We start from the raw sequence: 20,389 nt of genomic DNA on the forward strand, positions 1-20,389 counted from the left end.
AAGCAAAGCAACTTGTTCAGTGACCATAGCAGAAATGTCTAGTTGTTCCAGAAATATCACTTTCCACTTTGGGGCAAAAAAATATTTTATATTTCCCAGCTTCCCTTGCAGGTAGATGTGGACATGTGACCTAGTTCTAGTTTATGGAATGAAAGCAGAATGGAATTGTGCCATCTATACATCATGGCTTTTTAAAAGTAGGTTTTCCCTCATACACTCTTTCCCTTTCCAACAATCAGGTACAGACAACAACAGAGCCCTGAGCAATTTGAGACCTTAAGATAGAAGGAGATGAATCACCATCAGGAGAAAAGCCACCCACCTAACAAGCAGAAGCATTTGCCTTGGACTATTATGTAAGTGAGAAATAAAACTGGTACATTTTGAGGTCTATTTATTATAGCAGCTAGTATTACCCTGACTGATATGCCACATGGCTGGTAGATAGTGGAGACAATGTTTAGACCCAAACTGTGTGATTCAAATACCATTCTTTTCGCCACTAAATTAGCCCTCTTTTTTCCTAATATTGATTGTGACGAGTACTGAAACATTGACATTTTTACCTTTTTGATCATCAAAATGCATTTTTAAGATGACTGATCAAAGCGTACTTGTTAATTCTGTGATCACAGAACATGTATTTTTCAGGACAATGATAACTGATCCTAATTCCAGAACTTTAGCCTCATTTAGTTTTACATTCAAGAAGCTGGAACACCTTTATTTTATTGAAACAAACAAGATATCTCTTAGAAAGTAAAAGAGGAGAGAGTGAAGGAGATAAAATAAAGAAATGGATTAAAAATATAGCTCTGCTTATTATGCTTATGCAATGTTCATGTATTATTCACATGTTCATAAATTTATTATTTAAAATTATAAGCACTTGTGATATCGCAATTTATAATAAAACATAAACATGCATGTAGGTATATATTTGGTCTTTCTTCCCTTTTCTGGCACAGAACCATTAGAATTTCCTAAATATTGAGAGCCATAAAAGTGTTTTTTTGTTATGTCAGTGAGGTGACTTTTGAAAAGCACCTAAAGATGGGGTCTGGTTGCTAGAAGAACCAACCATGTGACTACAGGGTTAAACCATTCAGTCTCACCCCCTGACCTCTGGGGAGGGGAGAGGAGGAGAGAGAAGTTGGGTGTTGAATCAATTGCTAATGGCAAGTGATTTAATCAATAATGCCTGTGTAATGAAGCCTCCATAAAAACACAAAAGGAAGGGGTTCAGAGAGCTTCTAAGTTCGTGGACACATGGAGTTTTGGGGATAGTGGCCTACTCAGAGAGGGCATGGAAGCTCTGCACCCCTTCCCCATACCTAGCCCTATGCATCTCTTCCATCTGGCTGTTCCTGAGTTATATCCTTTTATAATAAACCAGAATCTAGTAAATAAAGTGTTTCTATGAGCTCTATGACACACTCTAGCAAACTAATTGAACCCAAGGTGTGTGTGTGTGTGGGGGGGGCATCACTGGAACCTCTAATTTATAGCCATTTGGTCAGAAGACCAGGTGACAATGTGATCTTGAGATTGGTGTCTGAAGTGTGTGTGGAGGAGGCAACCTTGTAGGACTGAGCCTGAACCTGTGGGATCGGATGCTATCTCTGGCTAGATAGTGTTAGGACTGAGTTGAATTTCAGGACACCCAGCTGGGAACAATGCTTATTGGTGCTGTGGAGGCATGCCCCCCAACACCCACACATTGGGAATTAGAGATCAGAATCCGATAGCACCCTATAGGTGCACTGTTACTATTATGATTATGAGTGTACTATTATTATGATGATTCTCATTCTATACATAAAAATATTAAGGAACAGATTAGGTCAATTTCCTCAAGATTATACCCCTAGTAAGACATGAAGCCAGGATATGAACCCAGAGAATCTTCTTTAGAGGCTCTGGTTTCAAACACTATGTCAAACTGCCTCAGATAAGCATGACAGAGAGGTCAGAGGATTGCGCTCCTTAATCTGGAGAGAAAAAAAAGGGATGTGTCAGTAATTCTCTGTTAAGTATATAATAAATTGCTACAAGGAGAGTGCTGACTCTTACTCTTCAGTAGGAAGTGACCTTATCATTTTGTGACTTATTTTATAAAACACCATCAAACACATCTTCACATTAAGGATTGCTGAAGACTGGTTAGAATACAGAGGACATAGAAAAATTTCCTTTTTCCAAAACACATTTTTAAGAGTAAGATAAAGAATAGCATCCTTGTGATTTAGGTGGTTTATGTATAGTTGAATTGGAGTTTAAGGGAGTAAAGTAGAGCTTTGGATGCTTATGTGGGAGACCATGTGAGATACTGGCTAATAATATCACCCCCTTTTACTTTATGTAGGCTTTTGACCATGCTTTGAACCACATGATTCTGCCATTATGGTTCTGGCTAATTGAACAAGGGGAAGCATCTATGAGTTGGCTAGTGGTCCATGTGGGGGTCTTTCTACCTAGGCAGTCCTGTCCAACTAGAGTACCCTAAGCTAAGATGGTATATGGTCAACCTAATGGGAAGCCTTTTTCTTAGTAAGTATAAATATGAAACATAAAGAGGAATAATCAGCAAATACTAGAGCAACAGATGCTGAGGGACTCATAAAAGCAAAATAGTAAGTGAAACCCTAAAATGGAAAAAAGAATTGTGACAGTGTTATATGACTATTAAAAAGTAGTAGCTATCTTTCCTCACGTCCCCATGTTATTTATATATAAGCACCATGCCCATTAATCAAGTATATTAGTTTTCTATTACAGCTGTATCAAATTAGCACAAACTTAGTGGCTTAAACCAATAAAAAAGTTATTATCTTACAGTTTTAGAGGATAGAATTCTGAAATGGGTTTTATTGGGTTAAAATCAAGGTCTCAGCAGGACATGTTCCTATCTGGAGACTTTGGGGAGAATTTTTTTTTCTTTTTTTTGGCTTTTTTCAGCTTCTAGATGTCTGCATTTCTTGGTTCATTGTCCCCTTCCACCAGCAGTGGCTAGTCAAGTCTTTCTCATGATGCCAGCTCTCTGGTTCCACTGCCTCTTCTGCCTCCTCAGTTAAGGAACCTTGTGATTACATTGGGCCCACCCAGGTAATCTAGGATAACCTCCTTATTTTTAAGTAATCTTAATTATATTTGCAACCTTAATTCCCTTTTGCCATGTAAGATAACATACTCACAGGTCTTAGGGATTAGGATATGGACATCTTTGGGACGCAATATTCTCTCTACTAATCAAGTATATTGCAAGTGCTATTTTTTTTGTAAATATTAAACTTCAAATATTAAATTCAAAATGTTGTTTCCTTGCAGCTTTCTACCACTGACACTTAGTAATGAGGTTTAAGGCTCTATGATATAGGTGGTCTAACAGTTAACCTGTTTGGGTAGACCATGGTGTTTCAGTAAGGAGTTCAGAAGCAGAAAAAGACAGTGGGGCAGTCCTATCCCATGTGGCTCCGGTATGTCCCAAACCTGAGTGTATTAGATGGTGATTTGTCCAGTACTCAGAACGATGGAGTGTTATAATAAATTGAGCATCAGTCAGATCTAAGTGACGAATAAGGTGTCACAGATAGTTTTTTAATAAATATCTTATATGCTAGTGTTTTCAAGGAAAAAAATATAAATATGATTATTCTAGTGCACACTCAGAAACACAGAATTTTTTAACAGAGTATCATAGTGAGAGTTTGAATTGACTGTGTAATTCCCTACTAAATTTTCCAAGTGTGGCAGTGATTCCCTTAAATGATGTTCCTAAAAAGTATTCTCCTCTGATAACATCAAGTAATGGGGATCTTATTATCTTTGTGTGTCACTGCATTGTTTTGATGGTTGTCTGGGGTGACTTATGCATAAACATATCTAATTGAACATATACATTTATCCCTGTTCTATCCCTAAAATGACAGTAAGAGACTAAAATGAAAAGAAAAAAACAAGATACCAACCCGTAAGCATACACAAATAGAGAACAAAAAGTAGAGAAGAAAGGAAACATAATTTTGGAAGATGGAGAATGAATGAAGAAGTGGCAAATGACTTAGTAGAAGAGGCTGAAACGTAAGTGCCTGTAGAAGGTGGTGAGGGTGAGAAGCAAGGAACTCCAGAAAAGCCCAGGACATAATGGCCTCTAGTATTATAAAAAGTGCAGGAGGCCACCTCATGGCAGGTAGACTGACTGAAAGTTGTTTACAAAGCAGTTAGACGTTCCGATCCCCATTCCATGTTGAGTTCCTGGACTCAGTGACACCAGGCATAATGGAATAACCTGCCAATGACTCTAGTCCAAATTTTAAAGTCAATGTGCTCTATCCATTCACACAGAGCTTTCAGTCAGGTTTTTGAGTGTCACTCTTTTTAAAAATTTTTTATTAAATTTATTGGGGTGACATTGGTTAATAAAATTATGTAGGTTTCAGGTATACAACTGGATAAAGAAGATGTGGTACCTATATACAATAGAATATTACTCTGCCATAAGAAAAGATGAAATACTGCCATTTGCAACAACATGGATAGATCTTGAAAATATCATGCTAAATGAAATAAGTCAGATGGAAAAATGGAGAACCATGTAATTTCATTCATATGTGGGATATAAAACTGAAAGCAACAAATAAAGAAGACAAACAAAAACTCATAGATACAGACAATATTTAGTGGCGACCAGAGGGAAAGGGGGGAGTAGAGTGGTAGAAAAGGGTAGTGTGTTGCTTTTGATTATAAACAGGCTGACGGTCACATTTGAGGAAATCCTCAAGACCAAAATCAACAAAATAATTGAGCACAGAAGAAAGACAACAGAGAGAGAAGAAAACAAAACAAAACAAAAACTTCAGAACTACCATTAATCTTAAAGAGAAAATAATGTATCCAGGAAACAAGGATGACAATTAAAGAATAGTAAAAGGCTCATGGAAATCATCAAAAAAACAAATTGTTAACATACTCTAGTTTACAAAGACATGAGTCTTGGATTGAAAGAGCTCACCAAATGCCTGGCACAATTAATAAGAAATAAACAAACCAAAACTCATATTTAGAAACATCACAGGATTTTAGAACACCAGGGATTAAAAAGATGATCCTAGGAGCTTCCCAAGGGGGTGGGGTGGTGGGTAGGCCCAAAACATACATAAAAAATGAAAATCAAAATTGCAACAGCAACACTGGATGTTAAAAGAGGGTGGAGCAATGCCTACAAAGTTCAAAGTAAAAATTATTTTTAACCTCGAATTTGATAGCCAGTACAGTGGACAGACACTTAGAATGGCTGCCATGATCCCTGGCTCCTGGCATTCCTGCCCTTATGTGATGTTTTCCCTTCAGAATGGGTTGGACCTGTGGCTTGCTTCTAACCAACAGAATATGGTAAAGGTGATAGGATATACATGAGTGCCTGTATATGTTCTACAAAATTGTAAAGACTGTCTTTTTGGAGTCTCTTTTTCTTTTGCTAGCTTTGAGAAACCAAGCAGCCATATGGGGAAACCCCATATGACAAGGAAATTTTTGGAGCTGGTGGTGGTCTCTGGCTACAGCCAGGAAGAAACTGAAGCTGTCAGTCCTTAAAGGTAGGGATCTGAATCCTGCCAATAACTGTGTGAGCTTGGAAGGCAATCCTTCCCTCATCAGTTCTCAGATGAAACTGCAGCTCCAGTTAACACATTGACTGCAGTCTCAGGAGGACCCAGTTAGTCTGTGCCCCAACTCATGACCTACAAAAACTGTGTGTTGTTTTAAGCTGCTAAGTTTATGGTAATATTGTTTCATAGCAGTGTTGTTTCATAGCTAATTTATTTACCTGAAAGGTAGAATTAAGATATTTTCAGACATATTAGGTTTACACAATCTTAAACTTAACTGCAAGTCAATTCCTCAGAGCTCTACATCTGTCGAACATGGATGGCAATCAAGAGAATCTAAGATGTGAAAGAGTTCTACAAAATAGGCAAAAAAAAAACCAGACTGGAAAGTGGTGATTATGGTGGGGAACACTTCATTGTGAGCAATATCAGACTTCTGAGAAGAAAGTAAGAGCCAGACAATCTATTTCTTTGTAACAACACCATTCAGAGTACTGTGCTATGTAAATAGCATACAAATAACTAGATGAGTAAGAGAATGATTGAAATAGAACTATAAGAAACTCAAATCAACCAAGCCAACTGAATTTGTAGTCAGACTTATAAATATAGCAAACACTATCATGAGCAGTGGTACCTTCAACTTCAAAGAAGGGTATGTGAATATTTATATAAATTCCATTTGCCCTACACTCATCCTGATTCCCCAAGGACTAGTCTGCCCCCCAGCAGGCAGTGATGCTTTGAATGACGGAATTAGATCAAATCATTCCTCTGCTCTTAAGCTTCCCAAGGGCTTCCACATTCCCTTCACTCTAATCAGAGTTTGCTCCCTCCTTAGGGCCTTAGCTCTTACTGTGCCCTTTTCCTGTGTGATATTTACATGGCTCACTCCTTCACATCACCCAGCTTTGTTTAAGCATCACCACCTCAAAGAAGTTCTCCATTGTTGAACTGTCTCAAGTAGTAGCCCCCTTACCCTGATTTACTCATATTTTTCTTTGGTGCTCTTACCATTATTTGTTAATCTGATGTTTCCTGCCCTGCCACCACCACCAGATTGTAAGATCCTGAGGGAGGAATGTTTTTATTTATTAGTCTATCATCAGGCCCATACTTTTGGTGGTCAACTAATATTTAATGAATGAATGAGTGGATTAAATGTCAAAGTAAAAATTCAGGTTTCTTCATGTAAAGATGAGATATGATAAAACAGTAATCTAAAACAGGTTTAATTTTATACTACTAAAAGTTCTAAATGTGCACATTTGCTTCAAAAAATTAAATGCAGGAAAGCTGCTCATTAATTACAGACAGATACAGTTCTGAAAAATTCAACATAGAATAGAATGTACACTTTCCATTGTCTCCATTATTGAGAATTCATATTATTTTAATCATCAATACACTGGGTCAACTACGTGGTCTTATATTCATGAAACATGAAAGTAAAGGCAGAGGAAAAGATTGGTATTATGCTATATGTCTTTTGATATTCTGGGCATTATTGACTCGAAAAGAAGTAGTGTTCTCTTTACTGTATTGGTGAGCTAGGCAGGATGTAAGAAAGAGAGCATTCACCCCTATCCTGACCATCACACTTAATTAAGGCATTGCACTGTGCATAAGGGGAAGTAGATGGAATCTCTGAAGTAATTCCATTCCCCTGCTAGTTAATTCTTTTATTTATTTATTTTTTTAGAGTTAGATCTCTACCTCATTGCTTGGCATTAATGAATTTTTAGTAATGTAAAGAGCAGATGAGAAGTGAAGAACTAGCTTTAAATGAGTCGAGAAGCCAGCTGGTCATAAGGAGAAGAGGTGAGTTGGTAAGCTCTTCCTAATAGTTACAGCTAATAGGACACAGCCAGGTGAAAGGAAGGCTGGCTTTTCAAGAGCCATTGTTAGTGCTGTATAGATTCTAGATGGGCTTGGAGATAGGGCAGGCAGTATTGCTGTCTTTACTGATGATGCTGGGGTCCTAATTCAATTCTTTCAACTCGCCTGTGTAGTTCTATAATTTATAAAATCTGAGCAATTGTACCTGACTCCCTTCAGTGTTGCAGTGGAGAAAATGTTGAAGAAAAGCATAATGATGAGTACTATTATATTAAATCATGTTATACTCATACCAAACTCCGCTAAAATTCCTGCTAGTTTATAAGCTCAAAGTTTAGGTTTCAACTAGGGTGACCAATAATCCCAGTTTCCCCTGGACTTCGCTGGGTTTAGCACTGAAAGTCTTGCATCCCAGGAAACTTCTCAGTCCCAGGCAAACCAGGACAGTTGGCCACGTAAGGCACTCTCCTGAGCTCCAGGCTTGCAAGACCATCATTAAGGCCACAGTAAGTTGTTTGGAGTTAAAAGACCTGTAGTTTGTCCTTCCAGAGAAGACCCTCTTTCCATTCCAATCACCCACACTTAATTCTTGCTGATAGAATGACTACAAAGAACAGGTCACTGCACTGCTTTAGCCCGAAGATAAAAATTCAACACTTATCAAAACCTTTTATCCAGCAATTCTTTTCTGAGAATTTAGAGGAAAAACAAACATGTATCTATAAAGCGATTTATTACATTATTCATTTTTAATAGCAAAAATTGGGAATCAAATGTCCACAATGGGGATTAATTTAGTGAATTACATTATATTCATATAATGAAAAAATACATAACCATTAAAACTATAATTTTTACAAGCTAGCCAATGACAGGGGAAAAGGCTTCTAAAATAATATTGCCATGACAATAGCTATAGAGTTGTATACACTGTATAGAAGAAAAGACTGAGAGGAAATATATGAAAATGTTAATAATAGTTTATCTTTAGATGGCCATTATATATTTTAAACTTTCTTTATAATCACCACAAGAAAATAATTATTGAGAAAACCATTATCACCTAGATTAGTGGTTTTTCAACTTGTTGCCTAAAGAGCATCCTTTCTGTCATATTTCTTGGCTTTGTCTTCAAATATTCTGAATCAAGGTCTAAGTGAGGCTTTTGAAACTTCAGCTTAAACACCACCCTGGAAGATTCTAATGCATGTGCCATGAACTACTTGGAGTAACACCAACTGGACTGTGTCTATCTTTAATCTATGTGTCTATTCTTTTATCTAGCAAGTTAGTTTAACATGCAGGTGGAAGAGGTGGTTCTATAATTGGTGGGATGTCAAGGCACCATCAGCTGCCCAATCAAAGTTACCCCAACTACTGATTAATGACTAAAGGTTTGCCAATGGACCTTCATCCCTTTCGCCTATCATTTACTACTGAGGGGCTGCGTCAGAATCATTTTCGGAGATTGGTGAGTGCCTGCAGACATGTGTGCATTTACACACATACACGCGCACACACACACACACACACACACACACACACACACACACACACACACACACAGTTTCCCGGGCCATAGTAAGGCCACAGTCGAACCTCTGGAATCAGAATCTTTGAAAGTGTGTGTTGACATGGCTCTACACTTGATTCTGATATTTACCCCTCTTTAACAACTACTGTTATGGCCTAAGATTCAAGCTCTTGTTAAAACACAAATACCTTACAGGGTAGGACTTTGTAACTGTTACTAATTATAAGCATCTTAATAAAATTGAGTTTGTCAGTCCTGCTCCTGAAAGCAGATTTTGATGAAGATAAAGGGAAAGAACTTCAAGATCTTGGTACATGAAGAAGAATGGGGAATGATTAAAAAATAAAAACAAAAAACAGCCTTAAAGAGTGGGTATTGGCAGTCCAAGAGGTTGACTAACTGCCAACATCATCATTTTGCATAGGCTAGCCCCTAGCACTGCAAGGGTGCTTTTACCAACTCCAAAAAATAATTAGGTGCTATTGGTGAATAAAGTTTAAAAGTTAAATTGCTCACGTTTTAACAATAGCTAAACAGTCAATGCAGCAGAAAGTAGCCATTTCATTAGTGCTTTCTGCAAGACCAGTAAGTGGTTCATTATCAATTATGCAGCACTTATGCAGATTTGCTTTAGACTTATACCTCCAAGGCCACACTTCCAATATTCCTTAATTTTCTCTTGGATTTCAATGGCTGCTCTTCAAATCTGTGCCTCTGATGTGTTCTCATTCCAACAAGGTGGGTCAGTTCAGAAGAAAAAGAGGCAATTTCTGCCACAAAAAAAACTATTTTTTTCAAAATGGAATACATTTTAACTTCTTACCCGCTAGGTTCCAAAGCTAGCTTGCTCTTTTGAAGAATGAGGTGAGAAATAGATAAGTTTTCTAATACCCGAGGTGGAGGTCATAGGAGCTTTTCATCAGAGAATAATGGTGGCCTCAGAACCAGCTTGGTATCCCCTTGAAGACTCAAGGAATGTTGCAGAAGCTCTGCATGTAATGTCAGGGAACAGGAAAATAGTGTGGGCAGCTGTAATTTGTGCTGGGACTGTTCTTTATTCAGAAACTTAATCTACTTTCTCATTTTTAGTTTACCGAAGAACGGGGTGCGGTAGTTTTCCTACAGAGCTGTTGTAAAACTGAGTCACTTAAGTAGAAAAAGACAGAGGAGCAGGCTAATTGTTCCACAGAACATGTTCACTCTTAGGAATTGGAGTAATGCGAATAGGAAAAGGCCACTGGGAAAGACTGCATGATTAAGTCAAGAATGCATCGATTCTATTCAAACTCTCTCCCTTCCACCTTCCCAGTGTACACTGCGAAGTGACTTGTATTAATGGAGCTAGTTAACCAAGTTGGGATCAGTGGGGGAAGTTGGAGAACCATTAAGTAGGGCTGTAACTGAGTTATTTGAAGAAGGTACCTGAAAGGATTTTGGTAATGCTTGTATGTGCCTGACTCTGACCCAAGGGGCATGTTGTCCAGAGTACACTTGAGCTGCTCCAATTGCAGGAGGCTGCACAACCTTCTGTCTTCTCTGAATACCTGGAGTGTTCCTGCTGGGGCATGCCACTTGCCTCGCTTTTCTAGGCTCAATCATCAGCTGCCTCACAGACACCACATAACCTGAATGTAGGCTGTGGGTAAATCTGTGTTGAATGAATGAGCAATTCTATATATTAAGGCCTTTGGGTAATCACTTCTGTGAGAGCCTTGTGCACATAAAATATAATGGGAAACCAAACATTTTGCCGATGATCTGACAATGAGCTAGTAGGTTAAAATTGGCAAGGAACTCCTATGTTGGAGTTGGTTAGAGCTGGCACCATTTCATAGGTGAGAAATCTGATTCCTGAGAGGTTAAGATAATAATGTTGACACAGAAATTTAATGTATAATGTAAAATAGGATATACACTTTACTAGAGAATTTCTTATGTTATCATGAACTTACAACAGCTTCCTGAGTTGGGGTAAGATTATTGCTGTTTTTATAAATTAAAACCTAGGACTCAGAGAGAAGTTAAATAACTTTTATGAGCATCTAGGAAGGAAGTAGCCATGCCAGAACTTGGTGCTCAGTCTGTTTGTATCCAGAGTATTCTTTTGCTTCTATGTAGGTGTGTCTCAAAGCTGGCTGATGTTCAAAAGCACCAGAGAGTGTGAAAGTGGCTTTGGAAATGCTGTCCTCTACTGCACCACCCCGCAGCATCCGGCCTGAGGTCCGGAGGCATTTTGAAAGCCAGACTGGGTTTGCATAAAGACACATAGGCTCCTGGACCTACCCAGATCACACATCCTTTTGTGTTATGCGGTGCATCCTAATTTATCTGTACTTTGACCCAGAGCGCGTGATCTACCTTCTATCTCTAGTGCTATTTGAAGTCAGTCTCACTCAGACCCTAACTCCAGGCCACCTTTGATCTGCTTCCTGTCCATAGATTTGTCTTTTCTTGAAATTTTATATAAATGAAATTATGGAACATTCTGGTCTCTTTCACTTAGCATAATTTTTTTTTATTTTTCAATTACAGTTGACATTCAATATTATGTTAGTTTTAGTTTTAGCACAGTGGTTAGGCATTTATATAACTACAAGGTGATCCCCCAGAGAAGTCTAGTACCCATCAGGCACCATACATAGTTATTACAGTATTATTCACTATATTCCTTATGCTGTACCTTACATCCCCATGATGATTTTGTAACTGCCAATTTGCACTTCTTAATCCCTTCCCCTTTTTCACCCTTTACCCCTAATGCCCTCCCATCTGGCAACATCAGTTTGTTTTTTGTATCTATGAATTTTTTGTCTTGTTTATTTTGTTTTTTAGAATACTTTTAGGTTCAGTCACACTATAGCATGTTTCAGTGGTTTGTCCCTTTTCATGGCTGACTACAAATTCATTGTGTCAGTGCACTTTAGGGAAGAAAGTTCAGTGTCTTTAACTCAAAATATAAATTTTTAATAGACTGGCTGCTACCCATACATGTATCTCCTCCCATGGACATCTTCCCACCTGCCCAGCCTGACATGGTACTCTAGCAATGCAGAAGTACTTGCAGCTTCCAAGTGTACTATGTTCTTTTCAACGTAGCTTTTAAAATAATAATAGTGATATAAGCAATATAATAAAGCTCTCTCTGCTTTGGATACCCTTATGCTGCCTTTGCCCAACTCTGATCATGCCCTGCACCACATTTCTTTACTTGACTAATTTTTTCTTTTTATTCAAAACTCAACTCAGGAGCCACCTGCTCTAAGAAAGCTTCCCTGACACATAGCTATTTCACTCCAACCCTGGCCTGACCAACAATTGGCAGGTGCTCCAGTTTTCCATAGATTCCTCTTCATGTCTCATCACATTACAAACACATGTTCACTGGTTTTCTTCTCTAGGCTTGTCATTATAAGGTCGTTGAAGGAAGAAGCCATGTCTTTCTATCTTTAGCATTTAGCACAATATGGTACATGGTAGGAATTTAACATGTTGACAATACAAAGATTCTATTCATTGCGTCTGTCTTGTGGCTAAATATTTTAAATGGTTCTGAACTAAATGAGGAAAGACTCTGAGACTTATCAACACATAAAAAGGGTAATTATTTCCAAATGCAGCCATTTTGTGTAATATTATGTATAGTAGGCTAGAGTCACTACAACCTGCATTGCAAATTATTTGTAAGCACTTCAGGGATTAAGTTTTTTCATGGGCTTGTTCTTAGTTTAATTTTAGTGATTATTAAATTACAAGGAACCTCAGGTATTACCTAATTCATCTAGTCTCAGTAATGGGTGTTTCTGAGGTCCAGAAAGTGAAATGACTTGCTGAAATTCACACACCTTGTGGCTTAACTAGAAATGGAAACTGCCTTCTGTGGACTGTTCCTTCCATGGCAACAGTTTTCAAAAGATGGAAACAATGACTGTAGCTCCCCAGATGAGGAAAGGAACTCTCAAGTCAGGCTGCCTGTGTATCCTTGCTCCCCACTTACATGCTGTGAGAACTTGTACAAGATGCTTTACCTCTCTGTGACCTCAGCTTCCTCACATCAAATGTGAACTGTTGATGACAGCTGCTGTGCCAGTGATTTAGCTATCGTCTCCTGGCTGCACACCTAGCCTGCGGTCCTCTGCTTTGGGATGCTGGGGCTGGGATGTGTCTCCTTTGCTGTCCGTTTCTTTAGTAGAGACTGTTAGAGAGAACCTGAGAGACTGGAAATAAAAGAAGGGACACATCCCTGTTTTGATTTCTTATTGTTGTCAGCTTCACACAAGCAATATTTTTCACCATAAGTAACAGTTAATTCTAGTAATTCATTCATTGTACATCCTTATATATTTAAACTTTCTCAGCATAGTCAGAAATAGCCTCATTGAGCCTCATCAGAAATACTAGCACCAGCCAAGCAGTGTCCCCCTCCTCAGAAATTTTAGTTTTTGCTCCACAAGATCCCTCCCTCAAGCCTATAAATTTTAATAATTGTAAACTAATCCATTTGTTCTCTTCACCTTGGTGGAGGTAGCTGCTTCCGGTAATTACTACCTCCCTGCTTCCTTCTGTCTTTTCAGTTCTTCAATCTCTAGTTAGCAATTCTTCTTATTAAATTCTCTCTGTTAAAATGCACGATGTGGTTTCTGTCTCCTGACTAGATGCTGACTGATGTGTCTTCCTCATATAGTTGTTGTGAAAATTAAAATAATTGTCCATGGAAAGGGCTTAACAGTGCCTGGCACATTTAAAAGGCTCAGTAAATGTTATCTATTGGAATTATTAATTAGCTATTCCATTGCTTAATAAGAACTGTGTCTCTATTATGAGTATTTCCTTTTATTTATTTTCTTCCTCGAGGACAATAAAGGAGAGGCTAGTCATACAGGTCCCATGTCTGTTTTAAGTTTTTCTATACTCATGCTTCCTTTTGGAATTGTTTCAAGTTTGTGGGAGGCATAGGGATTTTGGTCCTTGGATCAGCTTTATGGGAGTTACTTAGTCCTCTCAATAGCATCGCTCATGCCGTTAACTATGGCAAGAAAAAATTTTTTTAGAGGAAGTGTTATGCCTGAGAGTCATCCACATTAATTTTCAAAACAGCAAACTGAACAGAGAGCTGAACATATATAGAAAATTGGCTCATTCTCCTTTGAGGTTTGTTTATGTAAAATTCAATCCCAACCAATATTATGGTTTCCATATGCTCCCTTCTTCCTGGGCTCTTTGTAGTTCGTATACTGTCTCTTTTTAAAATTTCTATTTCACACATTTTCTGCTAAACATTCTAACACATCCCTTTGCTTATGTATAGATGCTTTCAGGTGCTTCTCTGGTTAGACGGGAACTCTAGACTTTATTTCCTCATTCAGCGATCCCAGTGGATTGTCCCCCAAATGCTTTGCTGTGTAACTAACTGGTCAATGCACTGCTTATACTTAACCAACCTGTAGAGAGAAAAAAGGATACATTTGTTGATTATTGTTCTTCTGAGAAACACTAGAAATTGGCCTTTGTGTTATGGAACTGTGGGAAAATAGATATTGAGGGGTTTGCTTCTATTTTTAGGTGTGGTTATTATTTATGAGACTTATTTGGTTTACTTAGACATGTAAGTTGGTTTTGCCCTTACTTATTAATAAACACATTAGCGTTTTAGCTAAAGTCCAGGAGATGAAGATGAAAGATGCCGTGTGTGTGTGTGTGTGTGTGTGTGTGTGTGTGTGTGTGTGAGAGAGAGAGGGAGAGAGAGAGAGAGAGAGAGGGAGAGAGAGAGAGAATGTGTGTGCATATTTGGGAATGGAGGTGGAGTTGGGGGAGCATTCAGTGATTGATAACAGCAATGATTGCCTTGCATTTAATTCAGGTAGCTTGCTTTGGTCAGACTTAGTAGCCAAAATAGGCTGTTTCAGCAGTATTAGTAAATATGCTGGTGAGGCCCTTTGAAATGTTATACTTCAATAGTTTTATCATACGTTGTCCATCTTTAAAAGGTCGACCCGTAACTACGAATCTAAGCAATTTCATTATGGAGGGAAATAGAATTTTTTATTTCTTTCTGTTTCAAGTATGTCTCCATAATTGAGCTAAATCGAAACTGAAAGAAAATTAATGAAGTAGAACAACTTGAACTAACTCAAGCCAACCAAGAGAAAACATTTTCCTCACCATCAAGGTTTCTATTCCATAAGGAATAAGAATATGTAAATATACAATAGATAGAGATAGAGAGAGAGAAAGTTCTGGTGCAATGTTCTCCCTTCTCCTTCAATCCAGAATAAAATGTACCAACAATGGCTCCTACAGGGTCTTTCTTGTACTCTTAATATAGAGAAAATATTTCATAGTCAAAGAAATGGGAGACAAGCAAAAGTTAATTTATATTTCTTAACATGTCTTCTTTTCTCTTTTAGTCTCTTTTGGGAAAAGTCCTTCCCACGGGCTTTTCCCCTTTCATTTTCTGCACATTAAAGGGTCTGCCTCCATTGTCTAGCCATGTGCTGTTTTGGCTCTTTTTTTATAAGCTTGCCAATTTACTCCCACTGTCTCTTAGCATTTAATTATACAACTACCTCACAATTAAAAGTCATTTCAACTGCTGAAGAATTGCTGTCTAGCAGTTACTTAGGTCTTTATATATATATATATATATATATATATATATATATATATATATATATATATATATATATATATGACTAACCTCTAGGGCTTCCATGGTATATATTTTTAATTCCTTAAGTTTTCAATACTAATTGTTGACAATGGGGGAAAAACAAATATTGTAGCTAAATCATTAGTGACTGACTTTTCAAAGTTTGAAAATTAGAAAAAAAAAAGAGATTTAGGAAACTAAAACTCAAGTGGTCTGATAAACATTCAAGGAGAACCAACTGTTAATTGTTATACCAGTAAAACTTTTAAATATCTAATTATTGCATAATGGAAGAGTGAACTCTTAGGTCACAAATTTTTAAAATATTAAGTACTTTAGTTATCTTGCTTTTTTCTTGACTACATGTGCCTGCGCAATTGAAGTCTGGTGACATTCTGCCCTTGAACTGGTTTACAGTCTCAGTATCTCCGAGGTGTCACAATGATAGCCATCATCCATCCAAAAGTTTAATGATATTCTCTCTGGAGCCCATCTGTGAACCATTGTATCAGATGGGAGGGTCACAACTGAGTAACATGTTAAATTAGATTTTGCATAAAACATTCCATCATCTCCAGGTTGAGCTCACAGCCTTTACTTGTTTCCATCTTATTTGTCCTGGTTTAGCATCATTCCTACAGAATATCATTTGGTTACTCTGAGTAGATAACGCATCTTCAGATAGTCTGCTGTTGCTCCACCCAGAGAGCTGGGTGTACCTCTCAAGGATTGAATTATCCCCTCAGAGCAGAAAGCTCTGAGGCATAGAGTTCTCTGCCTCTCATTACCTCCCGGGGGTGGGAAAGCCTTGTATTCTAAATCTGCTATTGAAGAAGTCTGATCGTGGTTGGTATTTAGCAGACTGAGCCACTCTAGGGGCTAGTGGAGAAGTCTGCTCTCCATTCTTCACTGAGTCCCCCAGGTGAGACCTTTCAGTGATTTTCTCCCAATTAAGATTCTTTTCTTAGACTTACTCTTGTTTCAAGAAAAGGACCTACTGCTGTCTCCAAGCTGAAAACAAACTGTTAAGTACTTTAAATTGTGAGGCTGAAATATCAGCTCTGGTCTCCCTACTTAGTGGTAAAAAGAGTGAGATTTCAATATTTCTCTAAATGGTGTACAGATGATAGTCTGCTTTAATGTATTTCTAGGACCCTCATTTGTCCTGCTGTAGTGACATTTTTCTAACGACCATATTTTCAGTATGCAAAAGTTGAGATAAATGTGCCTTTCTTTGGTCATTAACAGCATGAAAACAATTTGTACTTTGTAGGAGATCAAATGGAGTGTCATGCACAGACATATCCATAAAGTTTTTTCTCAAGGAACTTTTTCTGTAGCGGGAAATCAATGGTTTTAGTAGTTAGAGGAGACATTCTAGAAATGAGGAAGCATTAAGGATAGTTAAGTGAAATGATATCAAGTTGTTAGAAATGGAATTTTAAAGATTCCAGGGTCAACTTACATCATTTCTCTTAGACTATAACATAAATATTATACAATTAGGTTCTTTTCTTTGACATTTATAAAGATGGAATATGACATGACATTTGTTGCATTCCTAGAGGAATTCTTGAAAACTTATCTCCCTCCCAAAGTTACTAAGGGCGTTTTCCTTACATATGGAAATATTTTGTTTCTATAATACAATAGACAATTTATACTAAAGTATTTAATTTATTTCAGTGGTGGTGGCAAGGGCTTAGAACAACATGATTTCACACTGATATGACTTTTTAGTGAACTTGGGATAATATCCCTTGAATTTTGTGAGACCAGAGAGATAAGTCACCAAAATACTTGTAAGTAAGGTATTTTCTCATTAATTATTGTAACTTATAGACTCTGAAACACTGTATAAAAATCAAATTATTTATTTTTCTCTGCTCTTAAAGGTATCATTTACATTTTTTCTCTTTCCCCATAACCATAAAGCCAAGGCTAACATGTAGTAATATAGTTTATTCTATTTTGTAAGATGTTAACATCCTTTTTTTCCCTCCTTTGTAGCACCTTTTAAACATTACTAGTTAATGTATTTTCAAATAAAAAATATTCAAATACCAGGTTTTCTGTCCTCTTTTCTTTAACCAAATTAACACTACTTGGTAGCCATTCCATAGATGGTTTAGAAACCTCTTTCTCCAGGACGTTTATTACAAATTCATCACCTCAGTAATCATTTTTCATAGTTCATGTTATGTCTTTGCGAACTAGTCCTTCTATTCAACATCTTTTCTTAATTTTGAAGTCATTGAATAGTATCTTACGTATCCCAATGCCACTGCACCTTTCTTTCTTCAAGATTATCTATGCATAATGCAATATTTTATTCAGATGTCAGCAACTTTTTATTCATGAATAGCAGCCACACTTTAAATGGTGATTCACAAAGTGGATGAGAAATGATCCCTGAGATAAAGAGTGTATGTTTGTGTGTGTGTGTGTGTGTGTGTGTGTGTGTGTGTGTGTGTGTGTGTGTAGATGGGGTGGGTTGCATATTCTGCAAAAGCATATTCAATATATCTACTCTATTTTCTTCATAATATAAATTATAATAAATAATGTTAAATGAAATCTTAGCAGGTGGAGATATTTAAAAGATAGGGTAGAAAGTACTGGACAGGGTATGGCTGAAAAAGAATAAGCAAGAGATTTGAGGCAAGAAGTCAATTATTAGTTGACATGGAGGTAATGGCTTATGTGAGCTGCATACTGTTATTTTTATGACATTAAGTTGTTACCTTTATGACTGCCATAAATAGGATGTATTTATAAATACAAAAGCATGTCACTGGAAAAACAGAAATATGGTACAAATGAGTTAGGTTGTCATATCTATTCAGTGACTATGGGAACAATTAATTCTCAGTATGTAGATTTTTGGTTTCTCTTGGCTGATGTAATATTCCCGGGTCATCTCAAAGTAGCTACTGTGTGTTCAGAGAACATAAATCAAGGTTACCAAAAAGAACACAGTAAGAAGATAAATCTTCTTTAAGAAGTCAGAAGTACACCTGGAACTCATATAATATTGTATATCAATTATAGTTTAATTTTAAAAAGTAAAAAAATAATAATAATTGCTCACTCAAAAGTGAAAAAAAAAACATTTAAATGTATGTACTCACTCCACTTATCCAAAACATTAGAGAGAAAAATCTGCAATCAAATTTTACTGGCTCTGCTTTATCTCAGAATTGACTATCATAGTCCATTGCATCTTTTCCTTCCAGGAGCCCTCATTTAAGGATTTTACACTTCTAAGCATCATTAGCCAACACTGATCTGAGGCACTGAGAGAAGTAATGAGAATTGAAACAAAATGGTTATTAGTAAGGAGCTATAGAAACAACAACACAACAAAACTTTTTTGAGGGAAAAATTTGAATGGATTTAAAAAGTTACATTTATGAATTATCTTTGATTTCTGCTTACCACTGTACTATATTACTATAACGCATGTAAGAAATTCACCTTTGAGTTTCCTAAAATGAAAAAGTATGTTCTTTTAAATCTATAGTTTAAGACCACACTTCAGACAAGTGATTATATTTATTATACTTAAAATTATTTCTGGATATACTACCCAAATCAATCTACAGATTCAATGCAGTCTTTATCAAAATTCCAATGACATTTTTCACAGAAATAGAACAAATAACCTTTTTTTGAGGGTGTTTGTATGAAATAAAAAAATGCCCTAATAGCCAAAATAATCTTGAGAAAGAAAAACAAAGCTGGAGGCATTAACTACCTGATTTCAAACTATATCACAAAGCTATATTAGCTAAATCAGTGTGCTATTGGCATAAAAACAGACACACAGATCAGTAGAACAGAATAAAGAGCCCAGAAATAAACGCACACATACATGGGCAATTAATTTATGACAAATGAGCCAACAATATAAAATAAGGAAAATAGTCTGTTTAATCAATGGCAGTGAGAAAACTAGACAGTCACATGCAAAAGAATGGAACTGGGTCACTATCTTATACCATACACAAAAATTAACTCAAAATGGATGTGAAACCATAAAATTCCTAGAAGAAAATATAGACAGTAAGCTCCTTGACATAGGTCTCAGAGATGATTTTTTTGAACCTGACACCAAAAGCACAAGCAACAAAAGGAAAAACAAATAAGTAGGATTACATCATACTAAAAAGCTTCTGCACAGCAAAGGAACCCATAAATAAAATGAAAAGGCAACTTACCAAGTATGAGAAAATATGTGCAAATCACATATATGATAAAGGGCTAATATCCAAAATACACAAAGAACACATACAACTTAATAGCAAAAACAAACACAAAAACTGATTAAAAAGTGGGCAGAAGATCTGAATAGACATTTGTTCAAAGAATACATACAGAATACAAATGGCCAACAGATACATGAAAAGATGCTCAACATCATTAGTCATCAGAGAAATGCAAATCAAAACCACAATGAAATACCACCTCATACCTGTTAGAATGGCTATTATAAAAAATACAGGAAATAACAAGTGTCGGTGAACATGTGAAGAAAGGGAACTTTTGCACACTGTTGGTGGGAATGTAAATTGGTATAGCCACTATGGAAAACATTATGGAGTTCCTCAAAAAAATTAAAAATAGAACTACCATGGGCCGGCTGAGTGGCTCAATTGGTTAAGAGCTCGCTCAAGAGTGTGAGCTCTGAGCAACAGCAGTTCGAGTCCTGGCCCGAGCTGAGCAGCCGCTGAGCTGCCAACAGGTAGCAGGATGGCTCAGCTA

Source organism: Hipposideros armiger, unplaced genomic scaffold (assembly GCF_001890085.2).
Source record: "Hipposideros armiger isolate ML-2016 unplaced genomic scaffold, ASM189008v1 scaffold_234, whole genome shotgun sequence".
NCBI lineage: Eukaryota > Metazoa > Chordata > Mammalia > Chiroptera > Hipposideridae > Hipposideros > Hipposideros armiger.